Source organism: Girardinichthys multiradiatus, chromosome 13, assembly GCF_021462225.1.
Source record: "Girardinichthys multiradiatus isolate DD_20200921_A chromosome 13, DD_fGirMul_XY1, whole genome shotgun sequence".
Lineage (NCBI taxonomy): Eukaryota > Metazoa > Chordata > Actinopteri > Cyprinodontiformes > Goodeidae > Girardinichthys > Girardinichthys multiradiatus.
In genome coordinates this window covers 41,108,870-41,135,706 of record NC_061806.1, presented here as the reverse complement: position 1 = coordinate 41,135,706, position 26,837 = coordinate 41,108,870, and the positions used below count along the sequence as shown (strand labels likewise).

At 45.6% G+C, this 26,837-nt stretch overlaps 1 long non-coding RNA gene across 1 annotated transcript; it reads right to left on the bottom strand.

The window, feature by feature from the left end:
- Positions 1–10,873: 10,873 nt before the first annotated feature.
- Positions 10,874–11,827, bottom strand: LOC124878753. The gene is made up of 3 exons (XR_007040847.1): positions 11,720–11,827; positions 11,479–11,556; positions 10,874–11,369 (listed from the first exon to the last, which is right to left on the bottom strand). It is a non-coding gene; the product is annotated as an uncharacterized LOC124878753 (long non-coding RNA).
- Positions 11,828–26,837: the final 15,010 nt, after the last annotated feature.

Genomic DNA, 26,837 nt, shown 5'->3' with positions numbered 1-26,837 from the left:
AAAACTTTTTGGACGATTTAGTACAATCGAATGCAGATGTACCTGTAGATAATAACCTGGAATTTGTTCTTCAGGTTGTTAATGACCCAGTAGGAGGGTCTAAACGTAAGGCTACAGGAACGTTAGACTGTGAACTGATTAATAAGAAAATGCGTCATCTGTATGTTATAAATAATACCGGTAATCAGTTATGCTTTGCAATCAGCCTCGCACACGTCTCTGACCCGGAGCTTACTGATCACCGTGCTGTAGAACTGGGGAGGAGATGGCAGCATCAGGCAGGCCTCGACGAGCAAACAGCAGTTACTTTTAGTGATATTGGTAAATTTGAAACCATTCTGAAGAGAAAAATTGTAGTGTTTCACAGAACCACGGGCTCTACAGCTCTGTGTAAATTTGAGACCAGTTTCCCTGATCGTTCAAACCCTCTGTTTTTGCTGTTATTTCAAGGTCATTACTATGGGATAAAAAATCTCAAAGGTTTTATAGGGTGCAGATATATCTGTGGTTACTGTTACACCAGCTATGAGAACGCAAACACTCTCCATTGTGAAGGTTATTGTTCAGTGTGTCAGACATATAAATATGCAAGAAATTAGCAATCCTGTAAGCTGTGCAGACTGTCAAAGAATCTGTCGTAATTCATCATGTTTCAGCAGACACAGGGAACCGCGCATCAGAAATAGTGCTGAAAAACCTATGAGTGACTGTGAGTTGGTAAAACTGTGTAAAGTATGCAAAAGGATATACGTTATTCCAATCAGTAAACCAAATAAACCACACGTGTGTCATGTAAAATGCTGTATTTGCGGTGAAAATGTACCTCCCAGCCTAGACATTACATGCGATGATCATAAGTGTTACATTCAGCCTTTCAGTGCAATTAATCAGCTTGATGATAAACTGATTTTTTATGATTTTGAATGCTTCATCAATGAGAGCGGTGTGCACACGCCCTTTCTGGTCTGTGCTAAAACGTTGAAAGGTGATGAATGGCACGCTTATGGGTTAGACTGCACCCAAAAATTTCTTCTCCATTTCAGGAGGCCGATGTACAAAGGATTCACTTTAATAGCTCATAACACGCGTGGATATGACAGCTACCTGATTCTCACAGCTATGCTGCAGTTAGGTATTAAACCTCATCTCATCATGTTAGGAAGTAAAGTTTTCTGTTTAACCGACCCTGATTACAGGTTAAAATACATTGATAGCCTGTCCTTCATGTGTATAAAGCTTAGCGCCATGCCGAAAGCATTAGGCTTTACCGATCAAAGCAAGAGTTTTTTCCCCCACCTATTCTCCTCCAAAGAGCGCCTCCGGTACGTGGGGTCATATCCTGCATCATCCTGCTACGCTGTAGAACGCATGAGTCTTCAAGAACAACAGGTGTTTAACAGCTGGTACAGAGAAGCGAGCAAAGAGGTCTTTGACTTTAAGAAAGAAGCTATTCGTTATTGTAAAAATGACATTTAAATTCTTTCTCGAGGCTGCTTAAATTCAGAGACGAGTTCTTTAAGGAGACAAGTGTAGATCCGTTTAAATGCATCATGATAGCATCAGCGTGCATGAAGGTTTTTGTAACTAATTTCCTTCCTCCTAAAACCTTAGCCATCCCCTCACCTCTGGATTACAGACGTAGCAGTAAAACGTTTTCCAGCGTGTCCATTCAATGGCTCGGCTGGATTGCAGACAGCAGAAAAATAGACATCTAACCTGCGTTAAACATGGGGGAAAAGAAAATCGGCCCATATTCTGTGGATGGGTATGCAGAGATTAACGGTGTCAAAGTTGCGTTTGAATTTTACGGCTGTTTTTTCCACGGCTGTAAAAAGTGTTACATGCCTCATGACAAGTGTCCTTTGAGAGGGGTCGCATTTGAACAGTTTTATGCAGCCACTGTTGAGAGAAGCAAGGTGTTACAAACTGTGTACGGCCTTCGTATCGAGGTCATCTGGGAGCATGAGTGGACTGAAATGAAAAAAACCCGCCCGGGGGTGATCAGCTTTCTTGAGAAAGTTAACGCACCCAAACCATTATCGCCGCGGGATGCTCTGTATGGTGGACGCACTATGAGACTGAGGTACACAGCGGGGCCGGGTGAAACTGTACACTATGTGGATTACACATCTCTGTACCCTCATGTAAACGCCAACTGCATTTTTCCCCTCGGTCACCCCACCATCATATGCAAAGATTTTGATGATCCGGACCGCTACTTTGTTATAATCAGAGCTGTGGTCTACCCCCCACGAGGCCTATTTTTCCCCGTTTTACCTTACAGAACTTCCCAAGGTAAACTTGTGTTCATTCTCTGCCGCACATGCGCTGAAATAAATAACCAGTCAGGTCCCTGCAGGCATAATGATGAGGACAGAGCTCTGACAGGTGTGTGGGTGAGTGTAGAGTTTTGTAAAGCGTTGCAGTGTGGTTATCGCCTTGCTAAAATCACTGAAGTTTGGCATTTTGAAAAGAGAAGTGATACAATCTTTAAAGGTTACATTCATTGCTTTTTAAAGGGTAAGCAGGAGGCTTCAGGCTACCCGTCTGAAGCAGTGGATCAGGAGAGTAAGTCAAAGTATGTAGCAGACTACAAACTCCATCGGGGTATCCAATTAGACCCTGAGAAAATCGAGATGAATCCTGCCAAAAGGCAGGTTGCAAAACTGTGTTTAAACAGTTTTTGGGGTAAATTTGCACAGCGAAGTGATCTGTCTCAGACCACAGTCATCACTAACCCTGAAGAATATTTCAGCTTCATGTTCTCGAATAAATATATAGTTAACTACTTCAATTTTTTCAACCCTGAAATGTGTGTAGTGCAGTGGAACTACAGTAAACGTGTCATCTCTCCACCAAACAAGGCAAACAATGTGTTTATTGCTGCATTCACCACCGCTTATGCACGTTTAAAACTTCTCAGCAGCATGGAGAAGTTACAGGATAGATTGATTTATATTGACACGGACAGTTTGATTTATGTGACAAAAAGTGGTGAAACTCCTTTGGAGCTTGGAAATTATCTGGGTGATCTTACTGACGAGTTAGATGGTGACAGCATTTTGAAGTTTGCATCAACAGGACCCAAGAGTTATGCATACCAAACTAAAACCCGTAAAAAAAGTAGTGATACGTGCTAAATGCATCACTCAGACGCATGAATGCAGCGAGAGGGTCAATTTTGACAGCATCAAAGGGCTGGTCGAGGGCTACTTACAGAGGTCAAGTGAGGGTGTCATTGAAATCCCTCAACACACGATCAAGAGGGATAAAAAGAGATTCCTCTTAAGAAATGCTGCATTTGTTAAAAGGTTTCGGTTGGTCTATGATAAGAGACGTCTTTTTTCTGACGGGACAACTCTGCCTTTTGGTTATTAGAGCTTAAGAAGAATAAATAAATAAAAAAGTTCCATGGATTTACAGGAGATTGATTTTGATCCTAGATTTAGAGCACCTTTCTCATGTATGATTGTTGGACCCAGCGGCTGCGGGAAAACTTTCTTTGTAAAAAGTATTTAACAAAATTGTAATCATGTCATGGATGTTGCACCTGAAAATATTGTATGGATTTACACATCTTTTCAACCCATGTATGCTGAATTGCAGAAGATGAATAAAAATATTACCTTTGTGGAAGGATTGCCTCATTCTTTTGAAGATGAAAACCTGTTTCCTCCTGATCAGAATCATCTGATTATTCTAGACGATGTTATCGCTCAAGCCTCAGATGATGAAAACGTGATGAAGGTCTTTACCCAGTTTTGTCACCATCGTAATATGAGTGTTATGATGTTGACTCAGAATGTTTTTCATCAGGGAAAGTTCAGTCGCACCATCAGCCTGAACGCTAATTATATGGTGTTGTTTAAAAACCCGAGAGATAAACTCCAGCTGAATATACTGGCCCGCCAAATGTTTCCATCTCAAAAGGGTCTCTTCTTGGAGAGTTTTGAAGATGCGACGAGAGAAGCTCATGGATATTTAATCATCGATTTTACGCCTACCTGCCCAGAACATTTCAGACTGAGAACGGGGATACTTCCTCACCAGTGGCCTGCTGTGTACGTACCCAGAACAAAGTAAGTCATCATGTCAGCGCGTATAAAAAGGAATGTACCATTATTCAGAGCTTTGTACCAGGCCTGTCCACAGAAACGTAAAGATGTTCTCGCACACTGCTCTCCCAACTTTATTCAGGCTCTGTGCGAGATTGCTCTGAATATTTTAAAAGGTAACATTAAACTATCGCCCTCTCAACACCGACAATTGAAGAAGCAAAGAAAAATCATCAGATTGTTGGCTGATAAAAACACCGGTATAAAAACTAAACAGTTGGCTCTCAAAAGTCAAGGAGGTGGTTTTATTCTCCCCATCTTAACGGCTCTTGCTCCCTTGATCGGTGATCTAGTTGGTGGAATCATCAGGAGATAATGTCTCTCAGAACATCGCAGAAGATGTTTCTCATTTCCCCTCATCAATTCAAGCGTCTGACCCAGTCAGACACGTCCATCAGACAGACGGCGGAGGAGAATTTGGATGCTGAAATGAGAGCGATATTAAACGAGCCGGGTTTGACTTCTTATGAAAAAATCAAGAAATATGATGCGCTTTTGCAGAGGTATCTGACTTTACTTAAGCAAGGTGTCAAAGAAGAAAAACAGCGAGTCAGTTTAACGCTGCAGCGTGACACAGAGGTTCCTGAACATGAGCGGTCCCAAGAAAAACAAGGCCTGGGGCAGGATGAGGCCCCTAAGGATCGGATTGTTACAGAAGTACTGAAAAGCCTACATAGGCATAACCATAAAAATGCTGAGTACATTTTGATGAAATTATCCGAAAGAAGTGAGAGTTGGACTTCGCGAGGTGAATTTGTATTTAAAGGAAATGTTGTAAAGGGGTCCCACATGATTGACTTGTTGAAAAATCTCATGCTACCGTTTAAAAAATCTGGGGCACCACTACCCCAAGGATGGTCTGACTTTCTACACACCTTGTCAGAGGTAAACATCCCTATATCCGTGAGTATAAAATGTACAACTTTGATTAATGACACATTTCTGATATTTTTTCACAAAGTTAGATACCATTAAATCATTCTTAATCACATCTCCGGTGTATTTTGACAACACTTGCTGCATTGATAATCCGCACGCTCTATGACATAGATAAAAAATGCAATGGTGACCGCACACAGTGGACAGAGTGTTTTGAAGCTGATTATTATGATGCAATATTTTTGAGGATCTGTCTTCTAAAAATGTTACGATGCTCGACGGGTAGAACTCGAAATCCGGAGAGAATCCATAAGAGTCAAAAAAGCTGGATTGACCATTCTCATCCAAAGTGAGAGCTAGCCAGTGTTCCCCCGGCATGTGTGAAGGATGTGTATTCACAATAAAGTAGGCCGGCCCTGGGAATTTATCAGCTAGCAGCGGCAGCTGGTCGCACGGCCACACACCACAAAACAAATCTCCCAGCAGATGATGCAGCAGGTTCTCAATTTCATGATTATTCATGTCTGATTAGATTAATAATAATCCACCAGCACACGCCTCTTTGAATCAATCTCTAAAATAGAGTCATAACAAGCGTAGATGATCAGCGTGGTGGTATGAGGCAACGGGTTTCTGAAGCACATTTCCAGTCTTAAATTCCCACTGGAAACTGGAGATAGAGCATCTGTGTCCTCGCCCGGGTTAAGATTAAATGCGAATAGAGAGTATCCTTGATTAAATTCCTGACGTGTTATACTCAGTGGAAGATCTTTTAGATGTCGTCCTGTAGCCGTAAACAAGTTGTAATACTCTCTCACTGAATGACCTTGGTTAAAATTTGGCTGGAAGGCTTTAGCAGGAATTTGTCTGCCATCCTTACATAAGGCTAAATATTCCATATCAAAATGATTAAAGTCAAACGGATTGAGATTGCGTGTTCCTGTAAAAGCGTCATGATCCAGTAACGCAATCACCACATACTTGGGAAAGATACCTAAGAAAAGATTCTCTTGGTTGCATACCCTTGAATTTTCAGGGATGGAATATGTTTTTACATTCACACGTGAAAGTGGATACAGAGCATTTGCTTTCATGGAAGCTGAAGCGTGCCCCAGTCGTACAGCTGGAGAGACAGTAACTTTTTTGATAAAAAGAGATGCTCCTAATATCCTGAGTTTGAAAGTGGAGTCTCTTGCTGCCATGAGACAAAAGGCATCGTTGGCTCTTGTAAGTTTAATTTTAAGGTCAACAAAGTTTAAAAGAAGTCTCTCACAGAAAAATATGTCTGCATGCAGGGGGCCTAGGAGATGTACCTCCCTGGAATTTGCCGTAAAGCCTGCTCTGCTGTTAAGACCTTGGTTAGGGCCGTTAGTTGTAACAATAGAGTTCAGAGCACCTGCTGTGTCTTTATAAAAAAGACCAGAGCTAAACTGGGTTTTTAAAGAATCCTCAGAAAAGTTTAACAATGTCTCAATCATGGCTCTATATGGATGTGTAGCGCTGGATTGTGAAATCAATCGATCTCCGAGAGTGACGTCACACTGACTGAAGATGGTGTTTAACGGGTAGTTGATGAGCCCTACAGGTGCATCATCTGGCAGGTTTGTTCCATTCTCGTTAGTAATTTTCACTCTGAGATGCAACAGCGTATCGTTGAGATCCAGATACTTTTCTCCGTCTCCCGGAATGAAAAACTCGATCGGCCCTCCATCAGTGATTGCTGATAAAGGCTGGATCTCGGTGTAAATTTTATCTTCAATCGATAGCTGCGTCATCGGGGCAGAAAATAAGTCCAACTCTGCCAGGGTGCACTCTGATGATTTGTTATGTAAAAGAGCCATTATTTAAATATATCAAAACTTGCGGATGACTTCCTTCCTTTTTCGTGTTTGTCGTTGTTTTTTAACCGTCCTTAAACGATCACCAGGGGGTCTTGTTCTGGGTCTTTTGGATAAAACCATAATTCCTGAACCTTCTTGACCGTCGGTGTGTGTAGAACCACTCATTTTACTCACGGCTCTACCGATGATATCTGAAGCGATATTTGATGCAGCCGTTTTAAGATGGGGTTTTGCAATAGCAAATCCTTTTTTAACCAGAGGGGATACGAAGCGGAATAATTTTGAAAATAATGATCCAATTCCGCGTCCGTACATGACCGGGGCCCCATAAAAACCTGGCAGATTACCGCCTGATTGACTTACATAGTAATTTACAAAGCGATTTGGATCACGTCTCAGACTTAGCTGTGCCATGTTCTCTCTTGCCTGCTTGATGCAGTGTTGAAGGACCAGGGTAATATGAATGATAACCAATCAGTCTTAGAGGTTATATATATCTCTATTTATACGAATAAAATTTATCTCAGGCTACGTTGTGATATCACCGGTCTGAAGTGTAGTCTTATGACGGTCTTTCCGTAGACGAAATTTACAGGAACGTTTTGGTCCAATTTAATTTCTATATTGATATTTTCAATATGTCTTCTGGAAACTGGAAGGTAGTGGGCGGGGTTAAACGTCAGAGTAACCATATCACTGAAGTCGCCTTGTACTTTGACTTTTTGTAACTTCGTTCAGCTCTGGTTACCTTAGCTGCTAAGGTAACCAGAGCTGAACGAAGTTCATGAAACTCCACTATCTTTCCTAAACCTTGAGCTGGTGCAATAGCTACTCAGGGAGCAGGTGCCCAGCAAAACTAATATCTATGTAAGGATCAGCCAGTGAGGATGCAGGTCCAACCCGTTATGCTGATGGCCCCAGAGTCATTCAGTTGTAAAGTGACATTATGAAATAAATAGACCACGGGAAAAAATCACCCTTATAAAATAAAAGCTGGCTTTTTGAAATAAAAAAAATGCTGAAATTACATAAAAATAGCCTCAACAATAATTTCAGTTTTTAGGTAAAGATTTCATATGAAATTCTTTTATAATATAACGCTGTTTTTCAATGGAAAATGAACTGCAATGTTTGGTCTGACATCCTTGTTCTTGTAGCTCCACAGGCTCCTCTCCTACCTGTTCTGAGGAGCGTCTGAGAGTAACTCGTTTTGGTGCCGTCTCTTTAAATGCTGCTGAGGAACTTCACACCCCGCCCCCCTAGAGGTCAAAGAGCGCTGCAGTTTAAGCCATTCTTGTAACAACTATCTAGCACCAGACACAAGACAAAAACAATGAAATCTATGTATGTTATAATAAAATTAAAACACACAGTACGGTTCTGTCCTGAAGGAGCTAAAAGGAGCACACAGCGCTAACATAAGCAGATAACAGGATGCTACAATGGCCAGGACGTCACATCAACACACAATGAATTCATGTCTAAAATAAAGTTTGTTGTCATTTTAGTGTTATTTGCAGCTCACCGCTGTGCTGTGTCCATCATTTGAAGTTTTTCAAGATATGCTTCTTGATACTAGCTGAGGTTGATGAAGAACTCGTCCCTTTAAAGAGGTTCTGATGCTGGTGGACGGTGTAATAAATTGTATGGGTCAATACACCCAGCAACCAAACCGATATCTTCTTTCAGCGTAGGTATACTTGAGGTTGGACTACAAAAATCGCTGCGAGAAATAAATATGGCTGATGCGCGAAATTGGTCAGCCAGGAGTCCATGACCTTATTTAGCTGTTCTGCAGCAAATACTGTGACATAAAATACGGAATATAAAGATATCTAAGCAGCACCCGGAGAGACTAAATTCAACTTTTCTGCACTCCTACAGACTCTAAGTACACAACAAAAAATATTTAAAGGCCAAAAAAGTGGATTTTGAACAATAAGTCCCCTTTAAACCTAAAATGGTTTAACATTTACCCATTCTTTCTGAATGGGTAAATGTTTCAGTGTGAAATCATGCTGCAGTAATAAATGATGAATTTATTATAGCTTTATGGGGGCAATCTGCAGTGTAACGACTAAAAAATGAGGAGGGTAAAGATGGGAAATATTGGATAATTTAGCTCAGAAACAGAAATGTATAAGTTTTCACAATAGGCTCAGACTGAGTTTTTTTATTTCCATGAAGTCCTCATAAGGATGTTTGCAGACAAATAAGCCTCACATGTCCTACAAATGGCTTCCTTAAGATGTAGCCAGGTTTCAGCTGCTCTCTTATGCTCTGATGCAGGTTAAACGTCGTCCAGCAGGAGAAGGAGATGACTGAAAACATCCTCACTGTGGCGAGTTATTATCCTCATTCATCTGTATGTTTCAGATGGTTGATCCGGGTCTCCTTGACTGAAGCTCATGTTTTTCTCTCAGCTGAAGAAGCAGGAGGCCGACTCCATCAGCATCCTGGAAGGAGCTCTATGACTGAAGGACTCCTGCGTTCACACCCTAGGACTCTGGACCTTCTGCGTTTTGATGCTGCCACCAACAGAGAAACCAAGTCGTGGACCGCATGGCTTTGGATCAGCGCTGATGAGCTGCACTGTTAGGTGAGCTTCTGGTCAGCTGCTTCTGGAGATCAGTTTATCTTCTGACCTGTGGTCTGTGTTTTAGGTGCGTAATGATCTGGGAGGTATTTTCCTCCAGCAAGGCTGCGCAGATCAGCCAGCGTATAAGAAAGCTCGGGATCACTTAAGAACGATGAAGGAGCTCTCAAAGAAGGTACGAAGCCTCAGAAAGGTCCACTCTTCTCCTGTCGACCCAAATTTCTCCACTAAATGTTCAGATCAGAAAAGGGGTGTCCAAGGTGTGGTTTGGGGGCCATCTGTGGCCATCCGAGTGTTTTTTGTGCGTCCTGCAACCACAGTGGAAGAATGTTAAACATTTGGCCAAATAGCACAGATGGTTTATACAGAAAGACTCATTTTAACTAATTTTTCAGGGGGAATTTTCAGTGACACCAGATTCACCCAGACTGTGGGCACCCACCCACTAAACTTTAGTTTTTTAGTGAACTTCTGTCTACTTCCAGTCAGTGTGTTTCCCACTACTTACAGCTTTCTGTCCAATCAGAGCCCAGAGTGCACAGACACTCTCCATCACTCCCAGCAGATTTCAGCTCTGAATGGCTCTGTAAAAAGTGGACCTGTAGGTTCAGCTTAACCTGTCAGATCTCCTACAGAACCCACTGCAGACATAGAAATATCTACATGTTTAACACTCTTTATCACGTGATGGTTTTCATTGGACAGATCTTTGATGTAAAGCCAGGTGTTTTTGTGGTGCAGGATTCTGTATGAGAACCTAGAAGATCTGTCTCTGGTCTTCAGGATCACATCTCATAAACTCTTCCTGGAGCTGCTGAGGGACGAGGACCGGAAGGTTCTGATGGACCAGATGAGGACGGTCAGCCAACGTCAACCTGAGAGGCAAACCTCTGCCGTCTTTCTACGACAGCAGGTACAGAGCCGAGTCTCCTGCTGTTCATTTCGTTTCTGCACACACGTTTAGTTTCAGTTTGGGAATTCTATTGGGAATTGAGCCAGGTCAGACGGTACCTGGAGATGAGGATTCACGGTGAGAAACTCTAACCTGAGTTTCCACTAGATGATGGAGCTCCAGGACCCAGCCACCCTACAGAGGAGGCTCTTTCTAGCTGCTTGATGTCAGCCTATCTTAGAAAACAAAGACACCCAGACGTCCCTCTCCCCAGACACCTCCTCTAGCTCCTCCGGGGGGAGCCCAAGGTGTTCCCAGGCCAGCCAAGAGACATAGTCCCTCCAGCGTGTCCTGGGCCGTCCCCTGGGCCTCCTCCCAGTGGGATGTGCCTGGAACACCTCCCGAGGAAGGCGTCCAGGAGGCATCCGGTATAGATGCCCGAGCCACCTCAACTGGCTCCTCTCGATGTGGATCTGTGGGATATTGTGAAGAGAACGTTGAGAGACTCAAGACCCAACACTCTGGATGAGCTAAAGGCCGCTATCGAAGCATCCTGGGCCTCCATAAGACCTCAGCAGTGCCACAGGCTGATTGCCTCCATGCCACGCCGCATTGAAGCAGTCATTTCTGCCAAAGGATTCCCGACCAAGTATTGAGTATTCTTCAATAGCCTGATCGATTAAGTTTAAACAGTCACCGTGTTGATCTTCATTGTGGTTGTTAACAAGAGATGCTTCTTCCTCTGAAACATGTGCAGCTATAGGGATTTTGTTAAGCTCAGTTACTAAATTTTTTATTTCATCCAGGGCAAGTCTGATTCAGTTATCCATTTATATGAGCATAAGAAAAATCAAACAAAAAAACACAGTGATCAGTTCAGTTTAAAATCACCTTGATGTCACCAAACTGCTTCTGTAACAGAATCTGACATGCAGCCAGAAGCGTTAAAGATGAGGCTTTATTTCGACGGTTCCGTGCAGCTGTAGAAACTTTCTTTCTGCGCTGTCCGGGTCTGGAACCAATCTGTCCTACCATCAACGTTACCTCTGTAAAGAGAATGAACAACAAAATGTATATATATATATTGAAATAAAGAAATTAAAGCTGAAAAAGGGGGAATTCAAATGAATTCAGTAGGTATGAATTAAAACGTACCGCTCATTAAGGCTCTCACAAGTGTTGCTCTGCTATGCAGAGCAGAGAGTCGCTGTCTGTTGGCTGGTGTTAAATATTCTGTAAACACAGAATAAAATAAAGTTACCTTACGCTGCGCAGCTCAGCGTTCATAAATAAACGATAATAGTTTTAAAATAAACGAGTTTTTTAAGGGGAAGTGAACCCCTATAACTTTATTACTTGTAGGTTTATAAACGAATTTTGAAAGACTATAACTTACTCCAGGGACGGGTCTGTGCAATAAAACCTCCAGATTTCGCTTCTTGTTGTACAGGACTGATGCGTTTCTGTTGAACGCTGTCTTGATCTTTGAAAAGCGACCTTTCTTGTCAGTACTCGTATTTTTCAGTGTAACAAGTTTAAACTAGACTTCTACTAGTATTTTTTCAGTGTAACAAGTTTAAACCTTTTTTAGCTGTAGCAGACCTGACGCTGATGAGGATGATAGGCAACACTGAGGTCTCTGTGACTACTGTGAAACTAAACCTGTTTTTTATTGCCAGCACACTGAAATGCAAAAAAGAAGTCCAATTACCATATTTGCTATTCATTGCACTGTTTCTTGTGGACATAAGTCAGTGATGTCTGACATGGAAAGCTGTCTCTATAAACTTTACCAAAATCAAAAGACAATAATTTCCTTTTAGAAGCACGTATTAGCAATGAGAAACCAGCAAACTTTGATATACATCAGGCCCTGGGGGTCTCACGTGTTCATGAACCTATGTATTGACTCTTTTGGAGGGGCTTGGGAGAGTTCTAATTACTTTATTGCCCTGTGTCCCACACTCGGTCAGGAAACTGAATCAGAAGGCCGAGGGCTGATGTTGACTGGGACTTCAGTTACAGAATAACTGTTTCAGTAAGTCTCTCAATAATATTTGCTCTAAGATGAAAAACAAATGTTTTAGAAAAGCTACAGGTAACTAAAATTATCATTCCTTTTTCCTAAAATGGAGTCTCTCATGATTCAAAACAAACACATCATCGCTAGAGTCAATTTATAACTTGGAAACAGTATACTGAGGGCTCGTAAAGTTTTTCTGTTAATTTCATTTTTTGTCTTACCTCTTTCTCCTGCTTTCCAGTCTGTTGACGCAGAAGTGGAAGGTTTGCTCGTTCCATCGATGTAGGGAAGCACAATCTTTATTTACTTTTAGGGAAGCACAATCTTTATTTACTTTTAGGGAAGCACAATCTTTATTTACTTTTAGGTCTTTTCTCTTTTTGAAATGATTTAGACTGGCTCAAATATTCAGCAAAAAGGTCCTGCTGTAAAGCAAAATGAACTTACAATTCTGTCAGGTTACACAGTTCATTTTATTAGGATTTCATGTGACAGGTTAATATTAAGTTGATTATACCTTTAAAAATATAAAAGGATGCATGTCTTTTTTAGATGTATTAACGCCTGAAAAACATACAGATTATTAATAACACCCTTAGACACACCCCTGTATTATTATTGGTTCATTTAAGGTATCGCCCCTAATGATGACAACCAATCAGCATCCACGGTTACGCTCCACGGACACACCCCTCACACCACCTGTTCTCAATACTCCATGACCCCCCTTAAGGTCAAAGGTCACCTGTCAAAAAGTTTGATTAAAGGGTGTATTTTAGTCTCTAATGCGTCTTTGCCTCTGCCTTCAGCACCAGAAAGCAGAGGGAAAATCGTCTTTGAGAAATTCTAACATTTTTCTTAGAATAACTACTTTTAGTCCTAGGATTCTTTGTGAATATGGGCCCAGATTGATTTTATTGTGACAATGTCCACAGTGATGGTGATTTGTTCCACCTGTTCAGGTGAAGGAGATCAGACAGACGGAACTGAACAGCGGCAATCCAGAGGAAGTTCTGCAGCTGGCTGCTCAGTCAAGATTCCTGCGGGCCATGGCTAAACTCTACTTCTGAAGAACCGGAGTAACAGCAGACATTTGATTTCAGTTCAGAAAGTAAAGTTTAAACAAACGCAGCGTCTAATTATTTTAAATCAAAACAAAGACGTTAAGGAACACAATAAAGTGTGTGGGTGTGTGTATGTGTGTCATCAAAGTCACTGATGATGTCACAAAGCTTATGTGACATCACCAGTATCATCAAAGGCACTGATGATGTCACAAAGCTTATGTGACATCACCAGTATCATCAAAGTCACCGATGATGTCACAAAGCTTATGTGACATCACCAGTATCATCAAAGGCACTGATGATGTCACAAAGCTTATGTGACATCACCAGTATCATCAAAGGCACTGATGATGTCACAAAGCTTATGAACTCATCTTTAGATTTCTGGACGTCCTGAGAGATCTCATCATTCTACTGCGATCCCCCAAGTTGGCTGCGTTCGTTTTGCTCTTAAGCTATTCATTTTCAACCGTAAGAAAAATCTCAAAATGTTTAACCTTTTGTCGAAAGACGTTGGACCTATTTTCCTTAATGCAGATAAAATACGTCAAGACAATAACAAGGCTATCCAACAACTGGTAAAACAGAATGAAATAATTCAAAAGAAATTCGATCACAAAGAAAGCTACCACAAATGGAGAAAATCGAACAAAGATGAAGTTCAGTTAAATAAAGAATACGGCAGACTGTGTAAGAAGTTGGAAAAGGAGCAGGATATCATTGAGAAAACCGTTGCAGCAACAGAAGAACTGGAAAATAGAACCATAAACACTAATGAACTTAGACAAAAAGTGATAACTTTGAACAAAAAATTGAAGGATAAAACTGTGTTGAATACCCAACTCGATGAAATAAAACATCAGTCGAAGCTGCTTAAGGAACAAAAAGTTGTTTACGAAAAACAGATTGTGTCTCTAAATAAGAAAATTGCATCTCAAGATAAACTGAAAAATGCTGTCAGAGAGGCTAAAGGTACGCTTGAAGAGTTGATGATGATGAAAGAAAATTACCTGCGAGAGATTGTGGAGTTAGAAGACAAACTAAAACCTGGGGTCCTCGCATTGTTGTGTGGGAAGAAAGCGGGTACACACAAGGTGATAAAACGCTTATATTCATTCCAGGAAAAAATTGTTAAGATCAAAAAGCAATTTGATTCCTTCAAACCGGACCTTGAAAAATATTTGGGGCACTCTCAATCAGATGATGTAAGCCCAATAACGTTGGACCAGAGTATTTTGCCTCCTGGCGAAGATGGTTGTTTGGAAATTATCGATTATCCAGATTTAAACAAAAAGAAAGGAGGCAAAAAGGCGGTGGTCAAACATGAAAATCCAGCATGTGAGGACACGTCAAAGGATTCAGATGATACAAGAGACAAAGAGGCAGACCCTCCAGGCCTTTCAGGTGACAGATATCATCAACACATAGTAGAGGCACTTATACATGCAAATCCAGCATGTGAGGACACGTCAAAGGATTCAGATGATACAAGAGACAAAGAGGCCAACCCGCCAGGCCTTTCAGGTGACAGATATCATCAACACATAGTAGAGGCACTTATACATGCAAATGCAGCATTTGAGTACGATACAACAGATTCAGATGATACAAGAGACAAAGAGGCAGACCCTCTAGGCCTTTCAGGCGTCAGACATCAACAATCTACTCATCCAGTGGAGAAAGCAGAACCAATTCAGGGACAAGAACCTGAAGAGATTGCTTTGTGGAACCGTGGTTACATCCAATCTAAAGTTCTTCAAATAATATTCATCATTGGTTCAATCCTTTTTTTAGTAATCGTATGTGAATATCTGCAAAGATTGTATGACATCCAGAACAACACTTGAAGTACTGAGAAAATCTACTTTAAAATATGTATGTGCTTGTGGCCTGATCCAAACCATTTTAATGTATAGCAAAATAAAAGGTGAATCAATTTACACATCCTGGGGTCAAAACCCAGGAAGTTCCTGTGATGTTTACATGTTCTATCTCAATATGTGGTTCCCTCCGGGTGCTCCGGCTTGTCCCTTTAAGAAAAACCTTTGTAATCTTACATTTCAATGATGAAGTAAGAAACATTCGCTTGTTTAAGATGATCCTGGGGTCAAAACCCAGGAAGTTCCTGTGATGTTTACATGTTCTATTTCAATATGTGGTTCCCTCCGGGAGCTCCGGCTTGTCCCTTTAAGAAAAACCTTTGTAATCTTACATTTCAATGATGAAGTAAGAAACATTCGCTTGTTTAAGATGACATCCTGGGGTCAAAACCCAGGAAGTTCCTGTGATGTTTACATGTTCTATTTCAATATGTGGTTCCCTCCGGGTGCTCCGGCTTGTCCCTTTAAGAAAAACCTTTGTAATCTTACATTTCAATGATGAAGTAAGAAACATTCGCTTGTTTAAGATGACATCCTGGGGTCAAAACCCAGGAGGTTCCTGTGATGTTTACATGTTCTATCTCAATATGTGGTTCCCTCCGGGAGCTCCGGCTTGTCCCTTTTAAGAAAAACCTTTGTAATCTTACATTTCAATGATGAAGTAAAAAACATTCGCTTGATTAAGATGACATCCTGGGGTCAAAACCCAGGAAGTTCCTGTGATGTTTACATGTTCTATCTCAATATGTGGTTCCCTCCGGGTGCTCCGGCTTGGCCCTTTAAGAAAAACCTTTGTAATCTTACATTTCAATGATGAAGTAAGAAACATTTGCTTGATTAAGATGACATCCTGGGGTCAAAACCCAGGAAGTTCCTGTGATGTTTACATGTTCTATCTCAATATGTGGTTCCCTCCAGGTGCTCCGGCTTGTCCCTTTAAGAAAAACCTTTGTAATCTTACATTTCAATGATGAAGTAAAAAAGATTCGCTTGATTAAGATGACATCCTGGGGTCAAAACCCAGGAAGTTCTTGTGATGTTTACATGTTCTATCAGCCCTGGGCTGCAAGCGCTTATCAAGCGCATCTCCCCAGATGTGCAGTGGACACACTGCATGATACACCACGAAGCACAAACACACAACTCCCACATGTGGCAGATAAAATCACATCATTCATCAGAAAACTTGAGATTTGGCAGCAGCGTGTGAGGTTCAGGACGGAGGACCCAGAATTTCAGCCAGAAACAGAATAAAAGTTAAACAATTTATTCAGGAGCAGCGCACAAATACTCAGGACTCCACCAGCCGGGAACCCGGGATCACTGGGAACGGAGAGGCAGGTTAGTGGCTTGAAAAAGCTTAGGTAAATATATATGAGTCCAAAGAAGCCACCCACCTTAACAGAGTCCGTGTAGGACGGAGGAATCAGAATAGGCTCCTTTGCGTGGTGCGGTCCTGGCAGTCTCCAGACCGAGAGGATCGGTGCTGAACACGCCGCAGCCAGAAGTCGGATTGCCGACAGGGGAAAAGATCCAAGGCTCGGTAGTCAAGGGGAGGCAGTAACTGGGTGAAACCAGGGAGGCAGACTCAGGCAGACAAATCCAGGGGTGAGGCAGGAGGCTTTGGTCGAGAGGCAGAAACAAGGTCGTAATCCAGAGGCGAGAGACATCCAATGAGGGTCAGGCAAGGCAGGGAAATCCAAGATGCAAAAAGTGGTCAAAAACGTGGTCAGGCAGGAAGGAATGCTGGACATCTACTAACTGGTAGGTTTTCGAAAATCTGGCACTGTCTGCCTGTCTGAGGGCTGAATATAACTGCAGAAAAACAGGTGCGTGGCATGATTGATTGCACTCCAGTGCAGCAGCAGACAGGTGAAGCAGATTATCCGATTACATGAAGACAGAGCAGGCAGACGGGCCAGAATCATAACAGAACCCCCTCCTCAACGTCCGGCTCCGGACGGACCCCGAGGCTGGCCAGGATGGAGGCCGTGGAACTCTCGGATGAGAGTCTTGTCCACAATGAAGCGGGCCGGAATCCAGGACCGCTCCTCAGGACTGTACCCGTCCCAATCGACCAGATAATGGACCCCACGGCCCCGCCGCCTGGACCGGAGGATGCGGCGGACCGCATAGACGGGCCCACCATCCAGGAGTCGGGCGGGTGGAGGGGGCCCGGGGGCGGGCCCGAGACGAGGCACGATGTAGGGCTTGACCCGGGACACATGAAAGGTGGGGTGGATTCTCATAGATCTGAGCAGTTTGAGACGGACGGCCACAGGATTCACAACCTTGGAGATGGGGAATGGACCAATAAAACAGGGCGCCAGCTTACGGGACTCCACCCACAGAGGAAGATCCCGTGAAGACAACCAAACCTTCTGACCCGCCCTGTAGGCTGGTGCGGGTAAACGACGGCGGTTGGCAGCACTAGACTGGACCCTCGACATCCTGACCATGGACCTCCTGGCCCTCCTCCAGACACGTTGGCATCTCAAGGCTGCAGCGTGGGCCGAGGGAACCTCTGCCTCCCTTTCTTGGACCGTGAACACAGGGGGCTGAAATCCAAAAACAACATGGAAGGGAGAAAGACCAGTGGTGCTAGATGGAAGAGTATTCATAGCATGTTCAACCCAAGGCAGATTGTGCGACCACTTCCTGGGGTCAGACTCACATAGAATACGGAGTTTGGTCTCCACTTCCTGGTTTGCCCTCTCGGTCTGTCCATCCGACTGCGGGTGAAAAGCAGAGGACAGACTGACTGATACACCCAGCAAGGAACAGAACTCCTTCCAGAAACGGGAAACAAATTGTGGTCCCCTGTCAGAAACAATATCCAAGGGAACACCATGGAGACGGAAAACCTCACGTGCCACCACCTCCCCCATCTCCCTGGCCGACGGCAGCTTTTTGAGAGGGACCAGATGGACCATCTTGGAGAACCTGTCGATTATAGTCAATAGAACTGAGAAACCATTAGACTGGGGCAACCCTGTCACAAAGTCCATGGCAATGTGAGACCAGGGGCGTGAAGGGATAGGGAGAGGGAGCAACAGCCCCGAGGGTGGTCGGCGGGACGGCTTGGCCTGGCAACATTGGGGACAGGCAGCAACAAAATCTGTGACATCCTTGAGCAGGGAAGGCCACCAAAACTGGGATCGAACCACCCGCAGCGTCCTGCGGATTCCAGGATGGCAAACAAAACGAGACTTATGACAGAACTCTAGTACCTTGGGAACCAGGTGATCTGGAACAAACAGACGATCCGCAGGGCAAGAAGTGGGAGCAGGGAGGTCCCCGGTGGCATCCCTGACCTCTCGTTCCAATTCCAACATAGTCATGGACAACTTGACAGATTCCGGGAGGATGAACCCCTCCACTCCACTGGTCCCCAACTCCGAGGTATCCTGAATTCTAGACAGGGCATCTGGTTTCATGTTCTTGGTTCCGGGTCTAAAAGAGAGTACAAAATTAAACCGTCCAAAAAAAAAGAGCCCACCTGGCCTGCCTGGAGTTTAGGCGCTTAGCCGTCTTCAGATACTCCAAATTCTTATGGTCAGTCCAGACAAGAAACGGCTCCTTCGACCCCTCCAACCAGTGTCTCCACTCCTCAAGAGCCAGCTTGACTGCAAGGAGTTCTCAATCCCCCACATCATAGTTGCGTTCAGCATGGGACAGTGATCTGGAGAAGAAAGCACAAGGGTGAACCTGGCCCTCTGGGGATCTTTGGCTTAGGATCGCACCTACCCCAGTGCTGGAGGCATCAACCTCAACGATGAATTGCCTTTCTGGGTTGGGGGACCGGAGAACTGGAGCAGTGGTGAATAATTTCTTGAGCTTGACAAAGGCCTCCTCTGCCTGATCATTCCATTCAAACCTGACCTTGGGAGAAGTGATGGCGTGAAGAGGTGCAGAAACCTGGCTGTAGTTGCGAACAAAATGGCGGTAGAGATTAGCAAACCCCAGAAACCTTTGTAGCTGTTTGCGATCTAAAGGTGTAGGCCACTTAGAAACCGCCTTAACCTTGGAGGGATCCATAATGACTTGATTGGGGGAAATTATGAACCCAAGGAAGGAAGTGGAGGTGGTCTGAAATTCACACTTCTCAGCCTTGACAAATAAGTTATTCTGGAGTAGGCGGAGAAGAACAGACCGGACATGCAGTTTATGCGTCTCCTGGTCTTGTGAGTAAATCAAGATGTCATCAAGGTACACAAACACAAAATGCCCCACCATGTCCCTCAAGACATCATTAACCAAAGCTTGAAATACAGCAGGGGCGTTGGTTAGGCCAAAAGGCATGACCAAATACTCGTAGTGGCCGGTGGGGGTGTTGAAGGCAGTTTTCCACTCATCGCCCTCTCTAATGCGGACTAAATGATAAGCATTACGTAGGTCCAATTTAGTGAAGAACCTGGCCCCCTGAATGTGGTCAAAAGCTGAGTTCATGAGTGGAAGGGGGTACCGATTCTTGCCCGTGATCTCATTTAGCCCTCTATGGTTGATACATGGTCTTAAGGAGCCGTCTTTCTTGCCAACAAAGAAGAACCCAGACCCAGCAGGAGATGAAGAGGGTCGAATAATGCCTGCTTTTATGGAGTCATCTACGTACTTCTTCATGGCCTCATACTCCGGCCCGGACAATGGATAGAGGCGCCCCCTAGGGGGGAACGTACCTGGGAGGAGTTCAATGGCACAATCATAAGGCCTGTGGGGAGGAAGTGCCGTGGCCCGAGACTTGTTAAACACCTCTTTCAGATCATGATATTCTGGGGGAACCTTAGACAGGTCAGGATAAGTCTCTTCTATGGCGTTATCAGGAACGGACAAAATTCTGGCGGAGGACAAACAGGAAGCTGAACAGGCCCTAGACCAACCCAAAATTTCTTGGGCCTGCCAGTCAATATGAGGGTTATGTCTCTTAAGCCACGAAGCTCCCAGAGCAATGGGTAACTGAGGTGAACTGATAATGAGAAAGGAAATTTCCTCCTGATGATTTCCGCCAAGGACCAGACCAACCTTATCAGTTCTCAGATGGGAGCTGGAGAGGCGATGTCCGTCCAGGGCCAGGATGTTATGGGTGTCAGGTGTAGGAAAAAGTTCAATTCCAAGACTCTTAGCAAAAGCCTCGTCCATGAATTCTGTGTCCGCTCCAGAATCAATAAAAATGGACACCTGGTGAGAAACAGAGGAGACTAGGATGTTAGCAGGAAAAGTTAATGAGGAGACAGACAGCAGACTACGGCTCAGTAGAGTCCCCCTCACCTCTACTGAGCCGACCCTTTTAATGGACACTTGGTGACTGTGTGACCTTGGCCCCTGCAGTAAAAGCACAGGTTCAGCTGTCGGCGGCGTGAACGTTCCTCTACCGAGATCTTGGTCCTCCCTATTTGCATAGGTTCAGGGTCAGATCCTTTTAAAACCTGGGGAGGAGAGATCACAGGCTCTGGGCACCACCCAGAGCTCCGAGCTGAAGAGGACTGAGCTCCCCCCTGACGCCTCTCCCTCCCTCTCTCACTGAGTCTGAGGTCAATTCTAGACGCCAGGTTCTCCGATTCAATAAGGGTGGAGGGATAATCTCGAGTAGCCAGTTCGTCCTTAATCTTATCATTTAATCCTTGCATAAAGGCATCCATTAAAGCTTCCTCATTCCAGCTACTGTTGGCAGCCAGCAGATGAAAATCGATTATGTAAGCCGTCACACTCTTATCTCTCTGCCTCAAGGACAACAACCCCCTGGCGGCCTCCCGACTAGGAAGGACCGGATCAAAAACTCTGATGAGCTCCTTAGAAAAGGCTGAATAGGAAGCGCAGGAGGCGGAGCCATTCTGCCACTCAGCTGTGCCCCACTGTTTGGCTTTGCCAGCTAAAAGAGAGATGACAAACGCCACTTTAGAGCGCTCAGTAGGGAAAGAGGACGGCTGTAATTCAAAATGTATCTCACACTGAGTAAGGAAAGCCCGGCACTGGTCGGAATCCCCCTTGAATAATTCCGGGGGAACCAGTCGGGGTTCTTTCACCATGAGAGGTACGGCAGGAGGGCTGGGCGGAGCTGGCTGTAAAGGTGCCTGAGTAGAAACAGGAGACATGGATCGCAACATGGTGATAATCTCAGTCATACCAGAATCAAGACAAGCGATGGAGTTATCCACACAGGCGCGCCACTGCTGTGCTGGCGAGGGGTCCATTTTGGGCCAGATTTTCTCTGTGAGGTTCAGGACGGAGGACCCAGAATTTCAGCCAGAAACAGAATAAAAGTTAAACGATTTATTCAGGAGCAGCGCACAAATACTCAGGACGCCACCAGCCGGGAACCTGGGATCACTGGGAACGGAGAGGCAGGTTAGTGGCTTGAAAAAGCTTAGGTAAATATATATGAGTCCAAAGAAGCCACCCACCTTAACAGAGTCCGTGTAGGACGGAGGAATCAGAATAGGCTCCTTTGCGTGGTGCGGTCCTGGCAGTCTCCAGACCAGGAGGATCGGTGCTGAACACGCCGCAGCCAGAAGTCGGATTGCCGACAGGGGAAAAGATCCAAGGCTCGGTAGTCAAGGGGAGGCAGTAACTGGGTGAAACCAGGGAGGCAGACTCAGGCAGACAAATCCAGGGGTGAGGCAGGAGGCTTTGGTCGAGAGGCAGAAACAAGGTCGTAATCCAGAGGCGAGAGACATCCAATGAGGGTCAGGCAAGGCAGGGAAATCCAAGATGCAAAAAGTGGTCAAAAACGTGGTCAGGCAGGAAGGAATGCTGGACATCTACTAACTGGTAGGTTTTCGAAAATCTGGCACTGTCTGCCTGTCTGAGGGCTGAATATAACTGCAGAAAAACAGGTGCGTGGCATGATTGATTGCACTCCAGTGCAGCAGCAGACAGGTGAAGCAGATTATCCGATTACATGAAGACAGAGCAGGCAGACGGGCCAGAATCATAACAGAACCCCCTCCTCAACGTCCGGCTCCGGACGGACCCCGAGGCTGGCCAGGATGGAGGCCGTGGAACTCTCGGATGAGAGTCTTGTCCACAATGAAGCGGGCCGGAATCCAGGACCGCTCCTCAGGACTGTACCCGTCCCAATCGACCAGATAATGGACCCCACGGCCCCGCCGCCTGGACCGGAGGATGCGGCGGACCGCATAGACGGGCCCACCATCCAGGAGTCGGGCGGGTGGAGGGGGCCCGGGGGCGGGCCCGAGACGAGGCACGATGTAGGGCTTGACCCGGGACACATGAAAGGTGGGGTGGATTCTCATAGATCTGAGCAGTTTGAGACGGACGGCCACAGGATTCACAACCTTGGAGATGGGGAATGGACCAATAAAACAGGGCGCCAGCTTACGGGACTCCACCCACAGAGGAAGATCCCGTGAAGACAACCAAACCTTCTGACCCGCCCTGTAGGCTGGTGCGGGTAAACGACGGCGGTTGGCAGCACTAGACTGGACCCTCGACATCCTGACCATGGACCTCCTGGCCCTCCTCCAGACACGTTGGCATCTCAAGGCTGCAGCGTGGGCCGAGGGAACCTCTGCCTCCCTTTCTTGGACCGTGAACACAGGGGGCTGAAATCCAAAAACAACATGGAAGGGAGAAAGACCAGTGGTGCTAGATGGAAGAGTATTCATAGCATGTTCAACCCAAGGCAGATTGTGCGACCACTTCCTGGGGTCAGACTCACATAGAATACGGAGTTTGGTCTCCACTTCCTGGTTTGCCCTCTCGGTCTGTCCATCCGACTGCGGGTGAAAAGCAGAGGACAGACTGACTGATACACCCAGCAAGGAACAGAACTCCTTCCAGAAACGGGAAACAAATTGTGGTCCCCTGTCAGAAACAATATCCAAGGGAACACCATGGAGACGGAAAACCTCACGTGCCACCACCTCCCCCATCTCCCTGGCCGACGGCAGCTTTTTGAGAGGGACCAGATGGACCATCTTGGAGAACCTGTCGATTATAGTCAATAGAACTGAGAAACCATTAGACTGGGGCAACCCTGTCACAAAGTCCATGGCAATGTGAGACCAGGGGCGTGAAGGGATAGGGAGAGGGAGCAACAGCCCCGAGGGTGGTCGGCGGGACGGCTTGGCCTGGCAACATTGGGGACAGGCAGCAACAAAATCTGTGACATCCTTGAGCAGGGAAGGCCACCAAAACTGGGATCGAACCACCCGCAGCGTCCTGCGGATTCCAGGATGGCAAACAAAACGAGACTTATGACAGAACTCTAGTACCTTGGGAACCAGGTGATCTGGAACAAACAGACGATCCGCAGGGCAAGAAGTGGGAGCAGGGAGGTCCCCGGTGGCATCCCTGACCTCTCGTTCCAATTCCAACATAGTCATGGACAACTTGACAGATTCCGGGAGGATGAACCCCTCCACTCCACTGGTCCCCAACTCCGAGGTATCCTGAATTCTAGACAGGGCATCTGGTTTCATGTTCTTGGTTCCGGGTCTAAAAGAGAGTACAAAATTAAACCGTCCAAAAAAAAAGAGCCCACCTGGCCTGCCTGGAGTTTAGGCGCTTAGCCGTCTTCAGATACTCCAAATTCTTATGGTCAGTCCAGACAAGAAACGGCTCCTTCGACCCCTCCAACCAGTGTCTCCACTCCTCAAGAGCCAGCTTGACTGCAAGGAGTTCTCAATCCCCCACATCATAGTTGCGTTCAGCATGGGACAGTGATCTGGAGAAGAAAGCACAAGGGTGAACCTGGCCCTCTGGGGATCTTTGGCTTAGGATCGCACCTACCCCAGTGCTGGAGGCATCAACCTCAACGATGAATTGCCTTTCTGGGTTGGGGGACCGGAGAACTGGAGCAGTGGTGAATAATTTCTTGAGCTTGACAAAGGCCTCCTCTGCCTGATCATTCCATTCAAACCTGACCTTGGGAGAAGTGATGGCGTGAAGAGGTGCAGAAACCTGGCTGTAGTTGCGAACAAAATGGCGGTAGAGATTAGCAAACCCCAGAAACCTTTGTAGCTGTTTGCGATCTAAAGGTGTAGGCCACTTAGAAACCGCCTTAACCTTGGAGGGATCCATAATGACTTGATTGGGGGAAATTATGAACCCAAGGAAGGAAGTGGAGGTGGTCTGAAATTCACACTTCTCAGCCTTGACAAATAAGTTATTCTGGAGTAGGCGGAGAAGAACAGACCGGACATGCAGTTTATGCGTCTCCTGGTCTTGTGAGTAAATCAAGATGTCATCAAGGTACACAAACACAAAATGCCCCACCATGTCCCTCAAGACATCATTAACCAAAGCTTGAAATACAGCAGGGGCGTTGGTTAGGCCAAAAGGCATGACCAAATACTCGTAGTGGCCGGTGGGGGTGTTGAAGGCAGTTTTCCACTCATCGCCCTCTCTAATGCGGACTAAATGATAAGCATTACGTAGGTCCAATTTAGTGAAGAACCTGGCCCCCTGAATGTGGTCAAAAGCTGAGTTCATGAGTGGAAGGGGGTACCGATTCTTGCCCGTGATCTCATTTAGCCCTCTATGGTTGATACATGGTCTTAAGGAGCCGTCTTTCTTGCCAACAAAGAAGAACCCAGACCCAGCAGGAGATGAAGAGGGTCGAATAATGCCTGCTTTTATGGAGTCATCTACGTACTTCTTCATGGCCTCATACTCCGGCCCGGACAATGGATAGAGGCGCCCCCTAGGGGGGAACGTACCTGGGAGGAGTTCAATGGCACAATCATAAGGCCTGTGGGGAGGAAGTGCCGTGGCCCGAGACTTGTTAAACACCTCTTTCAGATCATGATATTCTGGGGGAACCTTAGACAGGTCAGGATAAGTCTCTTCTATGGCGTTATCAGGAACGGACAAAATTCTGGCGGAGGACAAACAGGAAGCTGAACAGGCCCTAGACCAACCCAAAATTTCTTGGGCCTGCCAGTCAATATGAGGGTTATGTCTCTTAAGCCACGAAGCTCCCAGAGCAATGGGTAACTGAGGTGAACTGATAATGAGAAAGGAAATTTCCTCCTGATGATTTCCGCCAAGGACCAGACCAACCTTATCAGTTCTCAGATGGGAGCTGGAGAGGCGATGTCCGTCCAGGGCCAGGATGTTATGGGTGTCAGGTGTAGGAAAAAGTTCAATTCCAAGACTCTTAGCAAAAGCCTCGTCCATGAATTCTGTGTCCGCTCCAGAATCAATAAAAATGGACACCTGGTGAGAAACAGAGGAGACTAGGATGTTAGCAGGAAAAGTTAATGAGGAGACAGACAGCAGACTACGGCTCAGTAGAGTCCCCCTCACCTCTACTGAGCCGACCCTTTTAATGGACACTTGGTGACTGTGTGACCTTGGCCCCTGCAGTAAAAGCACAGGTTCAGCTGTCGGCGGCGTGAACGTTCCTCTACCGAGATCTTGGTCCTCCCTATTTGCATAGGTTCAGGGTCAGATCCTTTTAAAACCTGGGGAGGAGAGATCACAGGCTCTGGGCACCACCCAGAGCTCCGAGCTGAAGAGGACTGAGCTCCCCCCTGACGCCTCTCCCTCCCTCTCTCACTGAGTCTGAGGTCAATTCTAGACGCCAGGTTCTCCGATTCAATAAGGGTGGAGGGATAATCTCGAGTAGCCAGTTCGTCCTTAATCTTATCATTTAATCCTTGCATAAAGGCATCCATTAAAGCTTCCTCATTCCAGCTACTGTTGGCAGCCAGCAGATGAAAATCGATTATGTAAGCCGTCACACTCTTATCTCTCTGCCTCAAGGACAACAACCCCCTGGCGGCCTCCCGACTAGGAAGGACCGGATCAAAAACTCTGATGAGCTCCTTAGAAAAGGCTGAATAGGAAGCGCAGGAGGCGGAGCCATTCTGCCACTCAGCTGTGCCCCACTGTTTGGCTTTGCCAGCTAAAAGAGAGATGACAAACGCCACTTTAGAGCGCTCAGTAGGGAAAGAGGACGGCTGTAATTCAAAATGTATCTCACACTGAGTAAGGAAAGCCCGGCACTGGTCGGAATCCCCCTTGAATAATTCCGGGGGAACCAGTCGGGGTTCTTTCACCATGAGAGGTACGGCAGGAGGGCTGGGCGGAGCTGGCTGTAAAGGTGCCTGAGTAGAAACAGGAGACATGGATCGCAACATGGTGATAATCTCAGTCATACCAGAATCAAGACAAGCGATGGAGTTATCCACACAGGCGCGCCACTGCTGTGCTGGCGAGGGGTCCATTTTGGGCCAGATTTTCTCTGTGAGGTTCAGGACGGAGGACCCAGAATTTCAGCCAGAAACAGAATAAAAGTTAAACGATTTATTCAGGAGCAGCGCACAAATACTCAGGACGCCACCAGCCGGGAACCTGGGATCACTGGGAACGGAGAGGCAGGTTAGTGGCTTGAAAAAGCTTAGGTAAATATATATGAGTCCAAAGAAGCCACCCACCTTAACAGAGTCCGTGTAGGACGGAGGAATCAGAATAGGCTCCTTTGCGTGGTGCGGTCCTGGCAGTCTCCAGACCAGGAGGATCGGTGCTGAACACGCCGCAGCCAGAAGTCGGATTGCCGACAGGGGAAAAGATCCAAGGCTC